Raw genomic sequence first — 22361 nt, forward strand, 5'->3', positions numbered from 1 at the left:
GTTTTTTTTTTTTTTTTTTTTTTTTTTTTTTTTTTTTTTTAATGATAGGCTTTGGTATTTAAAAAATGTGCAGTGCAACTGCAGCACTTTCTCCCCATTCCGAGTTTCATCCAAATTAAAGTACTTGACCCTACAGATGTTTGTTAGAGAGTTGTGTGGATAGGTATTTCAGTGCATCATTTATAAAACACGGAAGCAAACTTAAAGTAGCTCTTGAGAGTATTGTGGAAATTGTGTGTATGGTTATTGTTTTCCCTGAATTTATTGGCGATTTTTTTTATCAGCATTTCTCTGTGTTTAGCAAAACATGTTGAGAAGTGTTGGGGCCCGCACCCTGGCTCACTTGGTTAATCCTCCGCCTGTGGTGCTGGCATCCCATATGGGTGCCGGGTTCTAGTCCCAGTTGCTCCTCTGTCAGTCCAGCTCTCTGCTGTGGCCCGGGAAGGCAGTGCAGGATGGCCCAGGTCCTTGAGCCCTACACCCGGAGGAAACACCTGGCTCCTGGATTCGGATCGGGGAAGTCGCGGCCGTAGCGGCCATTTGGGGGGTGAACCAATGGAAGGAAGACCTTTCTCTCCCTCTCCCTCTCACTATCTAACTCTACCTGTCAAATAAAAAAAAGTGTTTCTTGTTATACTTAGTGAAATAAGCCGGTCCCAAGAAGACAGAGATAATATATTTCCCCTGATCTGAGGTAACTAATAGATTACCTAAAAGGTAATCTGTAGGAATAAAATTGACATTTTGAAATTGGATGATTGTTTACAGCCCTTGTCTGGAGGCTAGAGGAACAGTGTTTTTTTCTTCATACTATTTGATGAACTCTTAGTGTAGGGTTAATCTTATGAGCATAAAGTTAACTGAAAATAGATCTTTCTAAAAATTAAGAGTGGGAATAGGAGAGAGAGGAAGAAGAAGGGAGGGTGGGGTTGGGAAGTATCATTGTTCCTCCTTCTATATAGGAGATAGATGAAATTTGAATACTTTAAATTTTAAAAAAGAAGTGTTTCTTTGCACTTGCAATCAAAAAGATGCCATTATAAGATATGATGGTAGTTCAGGAATTTTAAATTAATGCTATTAAATGTCAGGGTTATAATTTTTTTTTTTTTTTTTGGACAGGCAGAGTGGATAGTGAGAGAGAGAGACAGAGAGAAAGGTCTTCCTTTGCCGTTGGTTCACCCTCCAATGGCCACCGTGGCCAGCGTGCTGCGACCGGTGCACCGCGCTGATCCGATGGCAGGAGCCAGGTGCTTCTCCTGGTCTCCTGTGGGGTGCAGGGCCCAAGCACTTGGGCCATCCTCCACTGCACTCCCTGGTCACAGCAGAGAGCTGGCCTGGAAGAGGGGCAACCGGGACAGAATCCGGCGCCCCGACCGGGACTAGAACCCGGTGTGCCGGCGCCGCAAGGCGGAGGATTAGCCTAGTGAGCTGTGGCGCTGGCAAGGTTATAAATTTTTACACTGCTGATTTTTTGCATAATTATTCGATTATCCCTATATGTTACACATTATTACAATTTTTTTTTCATTCTGCAGAAAACAGACTATTTCATAGTTTTTAGTGGAAAGGAATGAGGACATGTGGTTATGAATGAAGCATTCTTTAATTTTTTGGAGCAGGATAACTTCTTTTTTACCCTTTGTCAAAATAACAGCTCTGTCGTACTATTCATCTAATGAGCTTATAGAGGAAGCTGTTTATAATAATAGCTATCCAAAGTATTAAGCCAAATGAACAAAAATTTTTAAAGGGGTCTGTAAAGATTTAGAAATACATGTTTTCAGCTGCTTAATGAAAATGGGCCCTTCTAGGTTGGCGGTAGTTACGGGCTGCTTTTGGTTTAGAACAAGCATTCACAAACTCATTCTTTAAAGGGCTAGGCAGTTTCTGCTTTGGGGAGTCATATGGTCTCGGTGCAACTGCTGCCACTGTAGCCAAAGACAGTACCTGAATAAGTGAGCAGGGCTGTGTGCCAGTAACATATTAGTGTTTTTTTTTTTTTTTGTTTTTTGTTTTTTGTTTTTTTTTTGACAGAGTGGACAGTGAGAGAGAGAGAGACAGAGAGAAAGGTCTTCCTTTTGCCGTTGGTTCACCCTCCAATGGCCGCCGCGGCCGGCGCACCTCGCTGATCCGAAGCCAGGAGCCAGGTGCTTCTCCTGGTCTCCCATGGGATGCAGGGCCCAAGCACTTGGGCCATCCTCCACTGCACTCCCTGGCCACAGCAGAGAGCTGGCCTGGAAGAGGGGCAACCGGGACAGAATCCGGCGCCCCGACCGGGACTAGAACCCGGTGTGCCGGCGCTGCAGGCGGAGGATTAGCCTAGTGAGCCGCGGCGCCGGCTCAGTAACACATTATTGTTACAGCGGGCTGGCAGGTGCCCCCAGCTCTCGAAGGGAAGACCTATGATTGTCTAAACAGGATTCTAGGCTATTGGTGTTTGGGTTGATGGGGCAGTGTTTTAGAACTTTTTGTCCTTGGGCCTTTGGGACAATTTGTTGATCTCAGATTCCCTCAGAATAATATCTGGCTATGCACCCCCTAATTCCGTGTTTCATTTCAGAGAGTTCATGAACACAGCAGCCTCTGTCAGGTGTAACTACCTCTTCAGGTTTCTCCCCCGTTCTCTGCCTCTGGGGCGGGGCGGGGGGCAGTCGCACACCCTTCGGGATTCGGAAGGAATATGTCACTGCCAACCCAAGACAGTCATTTCTCGTACTTGATTAGCTAACAACACTTGATGTGAAAGAATTTTCATGTGTTTAGTAGTTTTCATCTTAAGTCTCATGCTGTGACTCCTTTGTTGCCTTTAGAGGGAAGTTCTGGTACGAGCAACAGGGTGGGCAGATTTTTTTCTTTTTTGAGAAAAATTGACTTAGTTTTTCATAAAAGACTTTTGTCCAGTAAAAACTTGTTAGAAAAATACCGGAAAAGGCCTGTGCTTTGGAGGAGAGCCCATAGTCCAGGTGTGTGTGGCCTGGGGGGAGAGGTACCTCCTGGCCTTGCTCTAAGAATTAGCTGTAAGCTGACCTGGTGCAGCTACTGAGAAGCGGTAGAGTGGAATGGAAAATGCAACAGCTTTGAGTTACACAGGAGAATTTCTCAGCCTTAGCCAGGAGTGGGTTTTGGATGTGCTGGAATTTTGACCCCTTAGCCCTCAGGGAGGCCAGGTGGAACCCGGGATATTCAGAGTTTCCTGGCTGGTTCCCACCACTGCAAGCAGCCTCTTCTCTCTATCTGACCCTGCTGCCCGTCCATTATCACTTCTGTGTTTACCATGGTGTGGAGAAGACCAGCTAGGCACCAAGCCCCAGGTTTGTTTCCTGTGTTATGACCTTGGTGGAGTTATTTAACTTGTTTAGATGATAGTTTTCTCAGTTCATAAAAGTTGCTTTGAGGAGTAAATGAAGATGTCTTTGGAAATGCATGGTAGTAGGCCCAGTGATAGTTTCATTTTGCCTCTTTTTAGGACAGCCTGGGTGGCAAGTGTGCTCCTGTTACCAGTCTCTTCCATGACGAGCCTCCTCACCTACTCTGCTCGGGCCCTCTTTCGTCTGAACAGGCTGCTTCCCAGTTCTCCTGCCCTGCCTGTTTCTGTGTTGGAATTACCTTCCCTTTGCCCTATTATTTCTGTATTCATAATGTGATGATTCCCACATTGAGTCACTATTACATGCTTTTCTCTGGGGAGGGAGCAGGCAGAGCAGCAGTCCTTAGTTCCTTGGGGGAAAATCCACATGAGGCCAGGGGTTCTATTCTGGAAGCATCATGGACATTTCAGAAAGATTCGAAAAGGACAGAATTTAAAATCTCATTTCTAGTATGGTGACAATTCTGATTTATTTCATTGTTGAAATATTTCCCCTATATTCTTGTATTTACCTACATATATTTTTGTGATTTTTTTTACTTTTATTTGGTTGTTACTATAACAAAGCCACATATCCTCTATTATATCAAGAATTGGAAAAATCGAATTACATATGCTTATAAAAAATTTATATGCTTCTAAAAATGTACGAAAATCCAAATCTTATGTGCCTTTGTATTTAACTGATGGGCCCTATAGTAAAGGAATACGATAAACATGCATGCTGCCATAAAGACACCTAGAACTGGCCAATGGGTGACGTAATGTAGGCAAACAGCATGTCCGGTTCCAAGCAGTTTACTTCTAGGCGTGGTTTGTTAGCAAACAAATACACATACATTGAAAGATATTATGCAAGAAAAATGCCTTTTGGTGGATTGGTTTTATGGAATGAAATCTATTTTCACTTCTCATGGCAACCTACAAATTCACTTGCTTTATTTTCTTTGGTCTTAGGAGTTAGAACGTGTTAGAATATGTGTTGTATCTGTTGAGAACTGACATTTATTTACATTTTGAAAATACATCTAAAATAAAATTTTAATGTGCTTTTTACCTTTAATGAAACTTTTATTATATTTTGAAAGGCCTAGAGATAGACACAGAGAGTTCTTATCTTCTGGGCTACTCCCCCAAAATCCACACCAAGCTGGGAACCAGGAACTCAGTCCAGGTGCCTCCCTGGGTGCACAGTTTCTTGAGCTGTTACCACTGCCTCCCAGCGGCTGGGTTAGCAGGAAGCTGGAGGTCAGGAGCTGGAGCTGGGTTTTGGACCCAGGTATTCCAATGTGAAGTGCAGCCAATTTAACTGGCACCTTAACTGCTAGGCCAAATGCCCTGCTCAAGTTGATAAATATTTTGATTTTTGAATGGCTTATTATTTCCAACTTCACTTTGATGTTTCATGACTCTTTGAAATACCAGCTTTTGATAAAGCTTGTCTTTTATTACATAATTCTCCCATTTACTCTTCTAGTTGCTCCTGTTTTAAGTAGGAAGAAATTTATTACATGGTATTTAATAGAATTTGATAGTTCTGAGGGTGTTCAGCCTTTCAGCAGTTTCCCTATACCAGGCTACCAAGAAGGTGCTTCCTGTCCTGTGATCAGAGAACCTCAAGTTTGTGACCGTGAAGCTGCGCAGTGATGAGGACATAGCTCTAGTAAAGAAGATGCCGCTACTTGGGGGCCCAGCATTATACCCTGATGGTTTTGGTCCAGAAAATGCATGCTCTGGGCTCTGGCTCTTAGCATCTAGTTTCCTAGGGTTGTTGGCCGGCTTTAAACAACAGAAATTTATTCTCCTGTAGTTCTGAAGGCCGCAAGTCAGAAAGCAAGGTATTCACAGTGCCTGTTGTCTCTGCAGGCCAGGGAGAACACACATCATAGCCCTCTCTTAGCTTCTCATATTGGTGGCAGTTCTTGCCTTTCTTACCTTGTATCTCTTTGGCACAGCCTTCTTCCTGTGTGTGTTGTGTCTCTTCTCTTACAAGGTCACCCTAATGACCTCATCTTTACCTCCTATCATTCTTACACTTAAAATGTGACAAGCAAAGTCTATGCTTTGCTGTTCAGATTCTTTACCATACAAAAGATTTTCAAATGTGTTTTTGGTCTTAACAGCAAATTTCAAGGTTGTGCAGGGATTGTGTATGAGAGAGAGAGACACCCAAACCATCATGTACATATAAATATGTGAGGTTTTCATAAGGTTTATGGAAAAATACAGATTATGAAAACAGGATGCATGGATCTCAAAATTTTTTGCTCCCAAATAAACATAACTTTTAGCTTCATTTTCCATGAACTTCTTGAAGTACCCTTATTTAATATGCAGTTAATATTCTATTGCTCCAATGAAAGAGCTGTTACAAAATTAAGTTTTTTATTTACCTTTATTGTCCTGTGGTTTCCCTCAGGAGACCTTAGGTACATACTTCACTAAGTCAAATACTTAGTGATCTGGAAGGAAACTTGAGATTGTCTTAACTGGTCTTTTCATCTGCTGTGAGAATAAACTGAGATTCAGGTAATATAGACTGATTCACCCACTTTCCGCTAGGTTTCCTGTATCCTAAAGTTGTTGACAGCAGGTGCAGCATTCTTTTCGGTTCTCCTGAATTAACTTTGTTCATGGTAAGTGTTCAGTGAGGATTTGCTGATAAGGTGATGGCATTGTGATCACCTCATCAAATCAGCATCTCACAAGTGCCTGCTTGTGCTTTGGTGAAGTATTTCTGTTGTCTTGAAGATGAGGAGCATTAAGGCAATTTATATGCTTGCTTTGAAGTAGATTAGACAAGAAAAAATTACCAAGATGGAGAGCAGGCAAGAGCCCTTGCATGAGAGCCAATAGATAGGATAGTAAAGGCCAACAAGTTCTTGGGAGTTCCAGCAATGTCTGTGGTAAAAACATGTTTCATTATGTTAGAGACTTTGACTCATCAGAACCAAGCTTTGGTTTTGCCTGCCATTTTAGTAAATTGAAAATAACTTACATGTTCCGCTTTTTCCCGTATGCTTAGAATGTTTGGTGACCCATTGGTCAGGTTCTCCCTCTAATTTCTTCTCTTCTTGCTGTGATTGAAAGATCCTAAGTAGCTCAGTTTCCTTAATCTCTGTGGCTGTGCTTCTCTTTTAGAAATTGCTCTGGTTCATTAATTATCTAAGAAGTCTTTGGAAAATGCATATGGTTGGAAAAAAAAAGCTATTCATGGGGATTCAAATATTTTTTTCAGACCAAAATAAACTTATGTTTTAATTCCGTTTTCCATGAAGTTTTTGAAGTCTCTGCATATTTGCTACCTGTTTCAATGACAATCCTGTCTTGCCAAGTAGAATGATTAGAAATCAATCAAATCAGTCCTAAAGGATTTATTTCATGATTCCTTGATCTAGTTATATCTATATAGTGAAAAGGATTGCAACAAAATTGTGTGGCTGTTGAAGAAGATATTAGTGACTTTTTCACCATCACTAAGATTGGCTGTATTTTCAAAGCATTTGTCCTATTTCTGTATTCTCAGATTGTGGTCCTTAGCATACCTGCTGCATGCATCAGAGGTTCTGACGTGATATGCGTGAGCATTGGCTTTTTCTAACAAGTGTCCCTGATGACTTTTAGTTTTAGTTTTAGTTTTGCTTATTATTAGAAAGGCAGAAAGACAGAAGAAATCTCCATCTGTGAATCACTCCTCAAATGCCTGCAACAGCCAGGGCTGGACCAAGTAGAAACCAGGAACCACGAACTCCATCCAGGTCTCCCATGTGGGTGTCAGGGATGCAACTACTTGAGCCATTCATTGCCTGCTGCCTCCCAGGGTGCACATTTAAGTGGAGCTGGGCCTCAAGCCTCAGCACTCCCAGGTTGATGTCCCAAGCAGTGTTTTAACCTCCAGTGTCAAATGCCTGCGCCCTAACCCCCAGATATGAATTTTATATGCAGATTTGGAAAGCCCTTGTTCTGTGCTGGGAACCTGCATTTAAGTAGGCAGTGCAGTTGATTCTAATGCAGGTGTTCCTCAGGCCACACCAAGAAATACCACAGGATCTTTGTCTTCTGGTTTCCTTTCCTGCTGCTGACATCATCCGGTTGGGGATGTGTAGCCCTTTGGAGTAGCACCACCTAGTAGTCAGACTCTTAAAGTAACATGGAACCAGTATCTCAGCTAGGAAAACGGAAGATGCTATGAAATCATATATAATTATTAAAGAATGTAAGTATTTTATAAATAACAATTGAGTAATAAAAGGAGAGAAAATTTTACTTTAAGCAAAGTGAAAGAAAATAGTGCACTTAAGTGGTAATTTTAGTTCTTCCCAACCAGCTCCCCCCATCTTTGGGTACTGCCTCTGCAGTGTGCTGTTTTCACCATTTTTGGCATTTGTATAACTGGGTGTTAAAGCTTACCACTTCCCTTACCTCTGGGGTGGTTTGTTTTCTGCAGAAAGGGCAAAAGCCCCTTTCCTGGCCACAGAGTTTTTGCCTCCAGTTCCCACTGCCTGAGACCTACCTGCTGTTCTCTTTGTTCCATGGCGTGGCCACACCAGGCGTTTCTGCCTTGTGTATCTGGTCATGCTGGAAAGTGATCAAGAACACTGTGATGAGTAACCTGTTCCTTTTTCCATGACTATCTTATTTCCATTTGGGACTTTGATAACAAGTAGCTGGGACGTGAACCCCTTCTGACTTCCTTCCTTGTCAGTAGTATCGTTTGCCCATTCAGTGAGGCACTTTGTTGAAGAGTGTCTGTTTGGTAACTTAAAATTTCCTTTCTGTCAGTGATTCCCCTCACTGTCTTCCCCCACCCCCTTTTCTCCCAAAGCAATTTGAGGCTTATAAACAGTACAAATCCCTTTTGTCAGTGACACTTTGCCACCTCCCCCTCTTAATTTGATATAAGAGGAGGCAACTTGATGTTAAGGTGTTCTGAAATTCTGGATGAGGTCAGGCTCATCTTCAGGCTCATATCTTTTCAAATTCCATTTTTAAATTTAATATAAGCTCAATTAACATCTGTGGAACTGGGTTTAAGAGTGGAGTGTCTGGCCACGGGCAAGCATTGGTAGTGTGATGAATGGTTCAGATGATGGAAGAAGCTGGGTCTGTATGTTGCACTGGCCATGGTCAGTTAGGAAACATTGAGACTTCTGCTCCAGCCTGGCCCCTGACCGGCAGTGCTACCATTTCTACTCTTTTTGTGTTCCTGTCTAAGTTTTCATCTTCAGAATGTCAGCATTTCCACATTTTCTAATTTGTGAACTCTGTGGGGGTGTTTGAGTAAGTATTTTGAGAATGCTAGTAAGATGATCCAGTTGACTGCACAGCTTTGGCGTTACAGTCAGCTTCAAATCGAGATGAGCCTTCTCTGCACTTGGCAGCCAAACCTTCCTAAAGGCAGACTATGGACTTCTGATCTCTGCGCGGGGCTGGCCACAGCTGAAAGATGGACAATTGCAGGATTATATTCTCTTCATGATCACTCTTTTCTCTTTTGTTCCTCCATTTTTCTCATTTTCCTGTTTGGTCCCACCGTTCACAGCACAGAGAAGGAGAAATTTGGGGACTGCTGGCAGGTAGCTGAAAGTGAGCAGAAATGATTGCAGTTAAGGAAGGAACCAAAGGAGGAGTGAGAAACATGTAGACAGCAGTGGCCATTTCACGAGTGAATAGAGAGATTTAATGGTCAGTTTAAAGTTGGAGGAAGAAAAGAAACCTTTAAAAAGCAGAGGGAGATGCAGAAAATAGGAGAGGAAGACAGAGAAGTGACTTTGTGTAATGCTTACTTGATTGAAGAGGTTATTCTAAGATTTCTGAAGATTGTAACCTATGTAAGTGCATAGGTTGCATAGTTGGTTAGTGTGCTTAATTTGCAGATTACAGCCAAGGTGGTACATACATGTCACCTAGATGTATGTGTTAGGTTTTTAAAATCTACATTGTTTGCAGTGTTTGATTATTAATTAATTCTAGATATGACTACGGCTCAACAACCTTTTCATTTTTGTTGGTTGATCATGGAAGGAAGATAGATCGTCAGTCAACAGGTGGCTAAAAGAAGTTCTGAGAGAAGATGGCGGTCTCCACAGGAGTTAAAGTTCCTCGTAATTTTCTCTTGTTGGAAGAACTTGAAGAAGGACAAAAAGGAGTAGGCGATGGTACGGTTAGCTGGGGCCTTGAAGATGATGAAGTATGACACTTACAAGGTGGACAGGCATGATTATTGGGCCACCAAGGACACATTATGAGAACAGAATATAGCCTGAAAGTAGAATGTGGACCTAAATACCCAGAAGCTCCTCCATCAGTTAGATTTGTAACAAAAAATAATATAAATGGGATAAATAATTCCAGTGGAATGGTGGATGCACGGAGCAAAGCAGTATTAGCAAAATGGCAAAATTCATATAGCGTTAAAGTTGTACTTCAAGATCTAAGACGTCTAATGATGTCCAAAGAAAATATGAAGCTTCCACAGCCACCAGAAGGACAAACATACAACAATTAATTTTAATGGATCTCAAACTTGTCTTAAATCAACAACCTTCTACTCATATTAATGTCTTGATTAAATATCACAATGCAGAATACCCACACATTCAGTAAAGAATTCCAGCTGGTATATGTGACCCGGACATTTGTAATATATTTAATATATGTACACCCATTATGTTTTCAGGTAATGAGAGGAAAAATGCAGCACAATTTTTCTTTCTTTTGTTGAGGCACTGTCATTTAAACATAAACCTGAAGTGCTCCAAGTAGGATTCAGGTTTACAAGACGCAAGAGTGGCAAGACGTGTGAGATGGCAGTGGAAACATGTGTTTCTGAAAAGTAAAAATCCCAAGAAGGACAAACAGAAATGGCATGCTTTATCCATCTTGCTTAGTGAAAGAGCTGCAGTTGAAATTGTTTAAAGTAGCAGGTACAATGAATATTGTCACAAATTGTGTTAAATTTTACAGCGGTGTGGGTGCTGACTACTAGTAGTATAAAAATATGTTCAGGATTGTTTTGATACCTGTATTTATAATAAAAAAATGTTGGGGGGGTTGATGAATTTCTGTTAAAAGCTGTTCCTGTGTGTTACATGTAATAGACATGGTAAATATTTGTTTACATTCTTTGTTTAACAAACCATGCATTTAAGTTCAATTGAAGTCAACAAAAAAAGAAAATAGGTGTATGGGTATGTGGTTTTGAGATTAAAGTTAGTCATAAAATGTAAATAAAATGTGGAAAGTGTCCTGGGGAAAAAAAAAGTTCTTCCCAGTTTTGCTGCTGATGCCAAGTTTTCACAATGAGAAAGCACCTGGAATCAGGCACTTTGGATTGTTGCTGATGGATTCTTAAATCACCCTTTGAGTCTGGAGAATTTTATGTCCTATCGAAGCCAGCTGTATGGTGTTTAAAGTAACTTCAGTTTTTGTTGCAGACGATGGGAGTCAAGGGATGACCAAATGAAGTATTGTATTGCCTGGCTTACTGGTCTTTTTTTTTTTTTTTTTAAAGATTTATTTATTTATTTATTTAATTTTTTTAACAGGCAGAGTGGACAGTGAGAGAGAGAGAGACAGAGAGAAAGGTCTTCCTTTTGCCGTTGGTTCACCCTCCAATGGCCGCCGCGGTTGGCGCGCTGAGGCTGGCGCACCGCGCTGATCCGATGGCAGGAGCCAGGTACTTCTCCTGGTTTCCCATGGGGTGCAGGGCCCAAGCACTTGGGCCATCCTCCACTGCACTCCCTGGCCACAGCAGAGAGCTGGCCTGGAAGAGGGGCAACCGGGACAGAATCTGGCGCCCCGACCGGGACTAGAACCTGGTGTGCCGGCGCCTCAAGGCGGAGGATTAGCCTAGTGAGCTGCAGCGCCGGCCGGCTTACTGGTCTTTAGTGCTGCATGTGGAGCGTCTGCTCTGTCTGATCCTGACCTACCTTTCTAGCTTCATTATTGGTATGTTCCTCTGTATTTTAGTCACACCTAGCAACGTGCTGGTTTTATATATATATATTTATATATATATATCTGTATGTAATATAGATATTTATATATATATCTGCTCTGTATGCTCTTATCACTATTTTTAATGCCCATTTTTCAAATCTGACATAACACATCTCAATTTATTGTACTCATATTCATCCTTCAAGGCCTCACTCAAATATTATACAAAAGATAGAAATAAACTTCTCTTTCATCTTCTTTAGTACTTATTGACTCTCACTGTTATTTGTCCTTGTCTTAGCTTCCTTCCTGGAATATATGCTTCTGGAAGGAGTGAATCATGTCCTGTTACACATTCGTGTTTCTTGCAGGGCCTGACATACTTCTTGTCAGAACTGGCCGACTGGAGAACGGCACGTGACTGCTTCCAGAGACTCTCTACAGGCAGGAGGTCTGGGCGGGTGCTAGCAGTGAGGGAACATCCAGAACCATTGAGCTGTTAGTGTCGGGGAAGTCTAGGATGAATGCTGGCACGGGTGCCTGCAAGGCCTGAGAGCGTGGGTGAGGGAGGTCTCACCGAGTGAAACAGGTGAAGGCTTGCTCTTCCAGGGGTCGCAGTCAGGACATGCAGCGATCTAGGAGCGGTTGGCCTTAGAACGTGAATCCTAAGTTCTCAAAGAGCTCTAAGAGGGCTGGGATGAGAATGAGGACTAGGAAAACGGGGGTGTGTTGGACACAATATGGTGCAAGTCAGGAGTGGTGTAGAATCAAGACGGAGGGCAGTTTGTCAATCAGATGAAAGGGAAAGACTTGGGCAACAAGGAATAAAGTGAGAAATGAGTTTCCCAAATTAGGACATGAAGTTAAAACAGGACCAGCAATCGATGACATTGACTTGAAGGTGATTTACTCATCTGTTCACTAAATATCCTCTTATTCATTAGAGGCCAGCTTATTACTAGTTCAAGTTAAGTGGTCTGACTTTGTATAACGAAATAGTAGCCTTTGTATCATCAGTTTCTATTTGCCATATTAATTTCATTTTGATGTTTTAACGGTCCCCTTATTAAGAAAATGTACTGAGCGAAATAAGGAAACAAGTAAGCTAATACTTGAAAACATTTCCTTCTTAAGAATAATTCATTGTGAATTGATAGAAAACTTTCATTTAATATATGGCTATCATATGTTGGTGTTGTTAAAGCATGGCCTGTTTCAAAATTGATATATTGTAATTAGTATCTTTTCATGATTTTATTGCAAAGAATTTTAAGGTAATAATCATGATGTTCAAGTAATTTTAAAAGTAATTTTTTTTAAAAAGTAATTTAAAGTGATTATAAAAGGCCTGTACCAAATGGATCAAAAATACAATGTAAATTTGTGAATTAATAAAGAAGTTCACAGGAAATTACCTAGAAAAGTTTCCAGAGATTGCATTAAGAAAGGCCTTAAGTACCAGGCTATGATTGAATGTCTCCTCTGTGTTTTCAAATTTTGATTGTAACAGTGATGAAGGTTATGGTGCTTTGTTATCTGTTTGCTTTTTAGTTAATGTCAAGTCAGGACCTAGCATTAGCATAGAATAGAGATTACTGTGATGAAGACCTTTAAATACACTTCAAAAAAAGTATATTGTTGGTTTATGAGATGTATGAAGGAATGAAGTTCATACTTGAAAATTCATGTCAGTGATACTACAATGTACTTAACAATTAGCAAGGAAGGGATGTTTCTCTCTCATAAACAGAACTCTCTTAAATGTGTTCTTACCCCCCCCCCCCCCCCGCCCATGCTTAGAATTGCATTTAGTGGCTGGTGCTGTGGCTCACTAAGCTAATCCTCCGCCTGTGGCGCCGGTACCCCGGGTTCTAGTCCTGGTTGGGCCGCTGGCTTCTGTCCCGGTTGCTCCTCTTCCAGTCCAGCACCTGGCTCCTGGCTTTGGATCAGTGCAGCATGCCAGCCGTAGCGGCCACTTGGGGGGTGAACCAACAGAAGGAAGACCTTTCTCTCTCTCTCTCACTGTCTAACTCTGCCTGTCCAAAAAAAATAGTTGTATTTAGTTATTCATGTTTTTATTTATTTTAAAGAAATGGGTCAATGCCTTCTGTCTGCCTGTAGTTTGTTTTTCACTTGTTCAAATTCCCAAATTCCTTGAGTTGTTTTCTTCAGAATAATTTCTAACCTCTTAGTTTCTCCCTCCCTCTCTCTCTCTCTCTCTCTCTCTCTCTCTCTTTTAAGATTTATTTGTTCAAAAGAGTTAGAGAGAGAGGGAGAAACAGAGAAAGGCCTTCTATTCCTGGTTTACTCCTTAAATGGCCACAACAGCTGGAGCTGAGCCAATCTGAAGCCAGGAGCCAGGAGCTTCATCTGGATCTACCACATGGGTGCAGGGTCCCAAGGATGTGGGCCATCCTCCGCTGCTTTCCCAGGCCATAGGCAGAGAGCTGGATAGGAAGAGGTGCAGCCAGGACACAAACCGGTGCCCAGGTGTAGGCTTAGCCTACTGTGCCACAGTGCCAGCCCGACTTCTTAGTTTTTTTTCTTTTTTTTTTTTTTTTTTAAGATTTTATTTATTTATTTGAGAGGTAGAGTTACAGTGAGAGGGAGAGAAAGAGAGAAAGGTCTTCCTTCTGTTGGTTCACTCCCCATATGGCTGCAACGGCCGGAGCTGCATTGATCCGAAGCCAGGAGCCAGGAGCTTCTTCCAGGTCTCCCACGTGGGTGCAGGGGCTCAAGCACTTGGGCCATCTTCTACTGCTTTCCCAGGCCATAGCAGAGAATTGGATTGGAAGAGGAGCAGCCCGGGATCAGAACAGGCACCCATATAGGATGCCGGTGCCACAGGTGGAGGATTAACCTTCTGTGCCATGGCACAGGCCCTACTTCTTAGTTTCTTAAAAATACTTTCTGATTTGAGCCTCAGCTCTGGCCACTGCTGCCACCATGCTGTTGTCTTAGGGCCCTCTACTTGCAGTCCCCTAGCTTGTGCATGCATTGATTTTCTTGTTTGCCTGCTGAGTTCCCATATATCCTTGCAGAATCACCTGGGTTTTCTTCTCTGTAAGACCGTACCTGACCCTGACAGCCAGCTTAGCCCCTGACACTTTCCTGTGAGTTCTTGCAGCAGCCTGTGAGGCTTCCTGAAACTGTGAACGTTTCTGTATGTCTTGCCATGAGACTGACTTGAGGCATCTTAACTGTCCCCGTTACTTGTGTATGCCCAGCTGCTCACTGGTAGATCAGCTGTGTACAGATCCTGGCTTGATGAGTTGGGTAAGAGGAGGGCAAGAGGGTAGGTCAGCCCAATGTTTTGGCGGGGCAGCAGGATCTGAGTGGAGGATAGTGTATCTTCTGTTTCAGCAGTGTTTTCTTCCTGCCCTGCACCCTTGGCTGGCTGTGGCTTTTGACTGCAGTGGTCTGAAGTAAAGAAATTAGAGACTTCGTTATAGATGATTAGGATATTTCATTTATGCTATGATGTTCACAGCCTCATTGACAGCAGGGGTGTCTTCACCAGGGATGAAGAGGTGCAGTGCCCCCTTCTGTTGCAGTGTTTTCTAATTCTTTTGCAGTGTGGACTCCTTGCAGTCTTTAGTGTCCCCATATGGTTTTGGAAATCTCTTATCTTTACATAAAAGTATATTTGCAGCTGGCTGTTATGTACCATCCTGGTGCTAAGATTGTCCAAGAAAGCCTCAGAAAGTGAGAGGTTAAATAGTTTGAAATATGAGGAAATGCAGGTTTGGTCTTGGCACAGAAGTTGCCATGGTGCCTAGTGCTGAAGAACAAAGAAATGTTGACCAGATCAGCCCAGAATTCAGAGGCCTGCAGTTGAAGCAGGGTGTAGAACAGCTCCCTCAATTCCCCTTACATCTACATCTACTAACACAAACCAAGAATAAACAGCTTCTTTGTGTGGTGGGGGAGGGTGTGTCTCTCCTGTGGTGCCTGGGTTGCTTGTGAGGTGTCCAAGGAGCACTACCTAGCAGGCAGGCACTTCCCAGCATCCTGAGCTCAGCTCAGCGCAGAGGTCTGGACGGGAGCCGTGCTCTGGAATCAGCTGGAGAAGGAGTAGTGGCGCATGTGGCACAGCGTGTCTTGGGACGGGGGGTGGGGTGGGGTGGGCATGTTGAGGACCTGTCCATCTGTGCCCACTTAAAATGGCAGCCTCACTGAAAGGTAAATTAATACTCAGTGAATCTTGGGCAAAACTAAAAGTTAACTTGTGTTTGCTGTCTAAGTATAATATGAGGGAAATTCAAAAGTTTGTAGGAAAATGGAATTTAAAGGTAGTTTATTTTTGGTGCAGAACATTTGTGGAATCCTATGTACTCGTATGTAAGTTATTTTTCTTGCGAACCTTTAAATACTCTCATTTCCTTTCTTAGTAAATCTGTTTTTAAAGCTTCTTTAGATGCCATCTTTAAAACATTTATTATTCTTCAGTAAGAATAAGATTCAGGTTTCTTAAAACAGAATCTCACTGGATATCAATGATATAATTCCATTTTGAATGTCTGCAAATTGGTTGTCACTGTTAACTAGATTTTCAATTTACTGGTCAGAGTCTTTTATATTCAATGTCTCTGATACAACATTTTAGATAGTTTCCTCAGTATTATATTTATTTTGTTTTTCCTACTGCTAAGTAATCCTTATTCTCTGGATAGTATCTTCAAAAAATCATAGTTTCATGTGGCAAGTGTGCCAGGGAAAGTACATTTGTCTTTTATATGTTTGTGCGTGTTCAAAGCCACGCACGCACAGTTTGGCACGGCTCTGTAGTCTGTGCTTCAAAGAACAGGAGAGGGATTGCAGGATGGTGCAGGTCTGACTGAAGAATTTGGCAGAGTTTGGTGAGAAAGTTTGCTTAGCAGCTGCATAGTCCGTTCAAAGAATAGTTCAATTCTGAGCTATAATGAAGAATATAAGCATTGGAACTTCCTTTCTCAGAAGGTAAATTCCAAAACATAAACTTACACATGATTTATTTATAAGGGATTTGAAAACTCTTGTTATTAGGAGCAAGGATAGCGTGTGTAACAGTGAGTCAGCGGTTTTCATATTCTTGCTTTTTTCCTTCCCAACTTAAGTTTCTTTTTCTCTTCATCTTAATTTGCTTTGGAAGTCTATTCTTGGTAAAAAGCTGGATGAACATAAAGACACAATTAGACACAATTCCTGTGTGTGTCAGGAGGTGGTAAGCAGGAGGAGTGAGAAGCCGTGAGTTTTTGAAGAGGTGAAATAACAGGCTAGATTTGTTTTGCTAAACACTGATTATGTCCCACTAACCTAATTATTCATCAAGTCCATGCTCTTGTTCTGACCAACTCAGGTCTTAAGAATGCAGTCAGGGCCTGGGGAAGGCTATAGGAAAAGGTCATTGGAGAACGCATCAGAAGCCATTGCTTTACTTCTTACTCCAAGGCCTCAGTTTCAATGTCTGGTTTTAGGAGCAGCAAAAGTAAATGATTGAAAAGCTTTTAAAAGTACTTAATTGTGTATTGTAAAAAAGATTTTGAAAGATCAGGAATAATCAAAGCATCGAGTGGTGTGTGTAATAGAGTAGGAGTACAAAAATATTTGTCAAATGAATAAATATGAGCACTGAATAGGCCTTTCTTAAAGGATAAAATAGGAAACCACTTTTTTTTTTTTTAAAGATATATTTATTTGAAAGTCAGAGTTACACAGAGAGAGGAGAGGCAGAGGGAGCGAGAGAGGAAGAGATGTCTTTCATCCACTGGTTCACTCCCAGTTGGCTGCGATGGTGAGAGCTGTGCCAATCCGAAGCCAGGAGCCGGGAGCTTTTTCTGGGTCTCCCATGTGGGTCAGGGACCCAAGGACTTGGACCATCTTCTACTGCTTTCCCAAGCCATAGCAGAGCTGGATCGGAAGTGGAGCAGCTCCAATCCAGCTCTCTGCTGTGGCCTGGGAAGTCAGTGGAGGATGGCCCTATTTATCTTAGCTCCTTAAATTATGCCAGTTTCGTTGCTTCGATTTCCTTGTGTTACAGCGGCATGATTAGCTTAGTGAACATGTTCCTTTTGCCTGGTGTTAGTTGTTTCTATGTGAGTAACTGAATGAAATGGTAGACACATGGGAAACTTGTAACCGCATCCTATGCCCACAGTTAACCTAAACAAATACTGTTTGTATTCAAAGAAGTTGTTTGGATAGGCTTCTTTAAAAGGGTTTGGTAGCAGTCACTTGTCTTTCGCATCCTCAGAGGAAAATTCTTCTGTAAAGATGGCAGAAGAAAAAATGGTATCTGTTATTTCTGTACCACCCAACGTGCTTGGGAAATATTGATACTTCTTTCTTCCATTCTTTCACTGGAGAAAATGCCCTGTGTTGCTTCTGAGATAAGGATTGGGACCTCACTGTGTCATCACCTGCTGTGGACCCATCATGAACTTTCTTCTTCTTCTTCTTCTTCTTTTTTTCTTTTTTTTTTTTAAGATTTTATTTAATTATTGAAAGAGTTAGACACACACACACACACACACACAATCCTCCATCTGCTGATTCACTCTCCAGATGGCCACAGTGGCCAGGACTGAGCCAGTCTGAAGCCAGGAGCCAGGACCTTTATCCCAGTCTCCCACGTGGGTGGCAGGAGCCCAGGCACCTTGGCCACCTTTCATTGTTCTTCCCGGGCCATAAGCTGGGAGATGGATGGGGAGTGGAGGAGCTGGAACATGAACCACTGCTCACTTGGGAGAGAGGGAAGAGAACTGAGACATAGAAGGGATACCTTGTCTTTGCTTGCTCACAAGTAGGTGCTCATGTGAATTTAAGCTAAGGTTTCTAGACTGTTAGGTCTATAGTCTTTATAATATCCCCCTCCCCCTTTGCATGATTATTCAACAAGTATTTATTGGATCTCAGTGTGTACTGTAGGTATAAAAATGAGGAGTAAATAGATTCAGCCCTTAACTAGTAGTTAGTGTACAGTTAATGGATGGGGTCTTAGATTGACAGACAATAGATTCATTAAAATATGAGGGCACTGCAAAATGTTTGTGAAAAACAGAATTAAAATTTTTTATTTTGGCACCCAAAAGTTTGAAATCCATGCATACAAATGATTTTCAGAACTTTTTTCAGAAAGTTGGTCAGGGAGCAGATGTTTAGCCTACCGATTAGAATGCTGGCGTCCCACATTGGAGTCCTTGGTTCAAGTCTCGGCTCTGGCTCCTGACTCCAGATCCCGATGAATGCAGATCCTGGGAAGCATGGTAATGACTCAGATAATTGGGCTGCTGCAGCCCGCATGGGAGATGGAGATTGAGGTCCTGGCTCCTGTCTAAATTAGTCCTGGCCATTGTGGGTCTTCAGAGAGTGAACCGTGGATGGGAGCTCTCTTTTAGCGCCTCAAACATCAGAAAGAAGTTTATGAAACCTGTGTGTTGTGAAATACTATGAAGGAATTTCAAATCTTTTTTTACAATAGTGTATCTTTTAATTCCATTTTCATGAACAAAAGTTTATGAAATGTGTATTAAACACTATGCATGAATTTCAAAAGTTTTTTGCAACAGATTCAGTGTATATTTTCATTCCATTTTCATGAACTTTGTGAATTACTTAAGTACTTAATGAATAATTTTCAAAGGGCTGCCTAAGTGCAAGGTTAGCCGGGCTGACTAGCTGGGAAAGCTATTGCAGTAAGATACACAACCTGTGTCAGAGGCACACAGGTATGAAATAACCTGGCATTTAGAGGAAGAATAAATGGTTCATTCAGACCAGAGTAGTAATTGTATGGGGGAAGATACTGGCAAGGAAGGATTGAGGCTAAGGAAATTGTGTTTCATTCATCATTCAAGGATTTTACACTGCAGTATGATGTAAATTTTAATTTTAGATGTGTCACTGTATAAATGGAATGTATATAATGACTGTATAGGGTCGGGATTATATTACTGAAGCCAGGAAGAGCCAGTTAGTAGGTTATAATAGTAGCAGTGATCGTGAGGGTCTGGGGTAAGCAGATATCTAAGAGGTGGAAGTAACAGAGGTTAGCACTTATGTGGAGCTAAGTGATGGAAGGATCTTATGACCTAGGGACTATTTGAGATGACGGGTGGAAGTGCCGTTCTCTGAGAAAGGGAATTCAGAGTAGAGTGCATTTAGTGTTTAGGATCTTAGACGTGTAATGGGTTAGGTATGTCATGCAGAAAGAGATAGTAAAGTTGAAATGAGATTCAGGAGCTACAGGTTTTGATTAGTATGTAGGAGATGGTTATGTGGCAGCTGAAAATGCATGATTATTGATTTAAATAATCAAGGGACTTACCATTAAAGGAAACCTGAGCAAGAGTATCAGCAGCCTTGCTTATTGATCCCAGAGCAAAAGATGCATTTTGTGCAGAAAGGATAAAAGTAGATAAAATAATTTCCTTATGTTCCTTATAGTAGTGGTTCACAATGCTAGCTTGACTTATTTCAAGAAATAATAGATTAAGTAGTAGTAAGTACTCATACAGTTCCATTCCAGTGAAGGATGAAAGTAAGTTCTTGGAACTAGGATCTTCATCCAAGGCATTGGAAGAGATCAGTTTTCTCCTTAGTATCCTAAAATGCCAGAAGAAACGAACGGCGGCTTCTTCAGAGGTTTGATGAGAACACGGCTAATGGTTGAAAATTGTGGATACAGCCAAATAAGTGTTTTGATTTTTCAAGGGATAAGTGTGTTGCATCTGAGCCCTTTTAAGATATGATATTGAAGAAGAATTAAAATAGTGAATTTCGGACAGGGATAGCTTTTAAAGCACTGGGAATAAGCATTGACATAAATGTAGAAGCAAGACTGAACCATTGCTACAAAGCCTGGAAACAGTACAAAATACCAAAAATCACTTAAAAAGATAGGCTGTGGTTATAAAGATACTGCTCTACTCTGAGAACTGAGAGTGGAGTATGAGGAGAAAAGGACAAGTAGAGTGATGGCACTGTCAGGTCTTGAGCTAACCCGGGTTGTGTGTAGAAGGTAGATTCCAATTTTATTGATCATGAGTAAAAATATAATTAAAAGATGATGTTAGCAACTTGGAATCTTTGTTAGTAGAATTTTAGCAAGAAGATACATGCTTGTTTTTTAATAGCTAGACAAGATCAGAGCAAGCAAACATAGTGCACATGGCAAAAGATAAAAAGAACAAACAGGAAGGAAACAAGAAATAATAATATAAAAGGCAAGTGTAAATAAAATGATTTACATAGCATATTAAATTTCATTTTAAAAGATGACTCAGATAAAAAAATCATTAACCAAGTTGACTATTGTCCAAGTACATTCTTAGAACAAACTGACCAAGAAAGGTTAAACATAGAAAGGTAGCCAAGATTTATAAGGAAAACAAAGCAGCAAAGTCAAAGTAGCAGCAGTATGAATCTCAAAGTAGAATGCAATGAAGAATATCACAAAATATGAAAAAGACTTGTAAAATTGACTCAGGCTGTAATAATGAAATGATTAATATGTGGAGAAGGAAAGTAATGTGAGTTGCTTTCACAATCAGACTTCTAGATCTGGTTTTAAATGTTTTACTTTTTAAAATAAAATGAGGGGCCAGCACCGTGGCTCACTTGGTTAATCCTCTGCCTGCAGCGCTGGCATCCCATGTGGGTGCCGGTTCTAGTCCCGGTTGCTTCTGTTCCAGTCCAGCTCTCTGCTGTGGCCCAGGAAGGCAGTGGAGGATGGCCCAAGTGCTTGGGCCCCTGAACCCACGTGGGAGACCAGGAAGAAGCACCTGGTTCCTGGCTTTGGATTGGCGTAGCACCAGCTGTAGCGGCCATCTGGGGAGTGAACTGGCATATGGAACACTTCTCTCTCTGTCTCTCTGTAACTCTGCCTTTCAAATAAATGAATAAATCTTAAAAAAATGAATAGGAATCTTCTACTTTGTGCTCTTTATTTACTGTATTCTTAATACTAAAACCTGCCAAAATTTGGATCACAGAAGAACATTTTGATCAGAGTGACCAACCTATGGTCAACAGATTCTGATACTTTTCAAACATAATAATAGAAATTCTGTGGAGGGATTTTGCAGCTACATGGGTTTGGAAGAAGGTACATAGGCAACTCTTTTCGGGTTTCCATCCAATACACGTTTAGCGTATTAGGATACTAAGCAGTGTTGAAAGGGAAGACTTGACTTTTAGCCTAGTATTTTGCAGATTCTTTTGACTATGGTTACCTACCTTCTTTCTCTCCTCCCCCTTCCCTCTCTCTTTTTGTTCATAGAATACTGATTAACAATTAATGGGATTCTGGTGTATTAAAGAGCAGAGTTTGGGTATAGATGCACAAATCGATAATAAAATGGAAACTAGTGGTACAGTTAAAAAATCATCAGTCATGATCAAGGAAAGTTTATCAGCATATAGAGATGGTTTATTAGGAAACATTGAATTGATTCATTGCCACATGTGGTTCAATAAGGAAACTTGATATCTGGTTATCCTTTGCTTTTTCCTTTGAAATAGTGGCATTATCATTTGTCATGGAATTTGGTTAATATCATAATATTGTAACACCATAAAAGTTTGTATTTCTTCTAACTGCTATATTGTAAGCTCTTTGAGGATAAGAAGTAAGTTAATGGGCATTGAACGGTGTAGCTATTTGCAAGTGAAAACATTTGGAAATACATCCTTGACCAATTTTTAGATTAAAGTGGGTTATAGGAAAAAAAGTCTGTTTCTTTATGTAAAATATTTTTTAAAATGTAAAATAGTCACACATTTTAAAAACTGAAGTAGACATTTTTCAGGATGGGCCTTTTGTATGCTTTATTCATTCTGCAAGTTTTGAATTCTTAAGATGATTTAAATTTGGTCTCTTAAGTGACAGGGAATTTATAAAGATTCTTGGACAAGAAAGGGATATAATCAATACTGTTCTTTCTTAAGGATTATCGTGGTCAGAAGGGTTATCCTTGGTATAGAGCACGATACACAAGGAAGACTCCCAACAGAGATATGCTTGTGTAGGAAAATCAAGGGACCTGAGGCTGGCTCTGAACTCTCCAGGATG

General features: G+C 41.2%; 1 protein-coding gene and 1 pseudogene across 2 annotated transcripts in view; both read left to right on the forward strand.

Moving 5' to 3' along the window:
• Nucleotides 1-22361, forward strand: part of NEK7 (NIMA related kinase 7) — a 148372-nt gene that overhangs the window by 2628 nt on the left and 123383 nt on the right. The window lies entirely within an intron of this gene.
• Nucleotides 1340-22020, forward strand: LOC127483510 (ubiquitin-conjugating enzyme E2 variant 2 pseudogene; annotated as a pseudogene).

This window comes from Oryctolagus cuniculus, chromosome 13 (genome assembly GCF_964237555.1).
Source record: "Oryctolagus cuniculus chromosome 13, mOryCun1.1, whole genome shotgun sequence".
Taxonomy (NCBI): Eukaryota; Metazoa; Chordata; class Mammalia; order Lagomorpha; family Leporidae; genus Oryctolagus; species Oryctolagus cuniculus.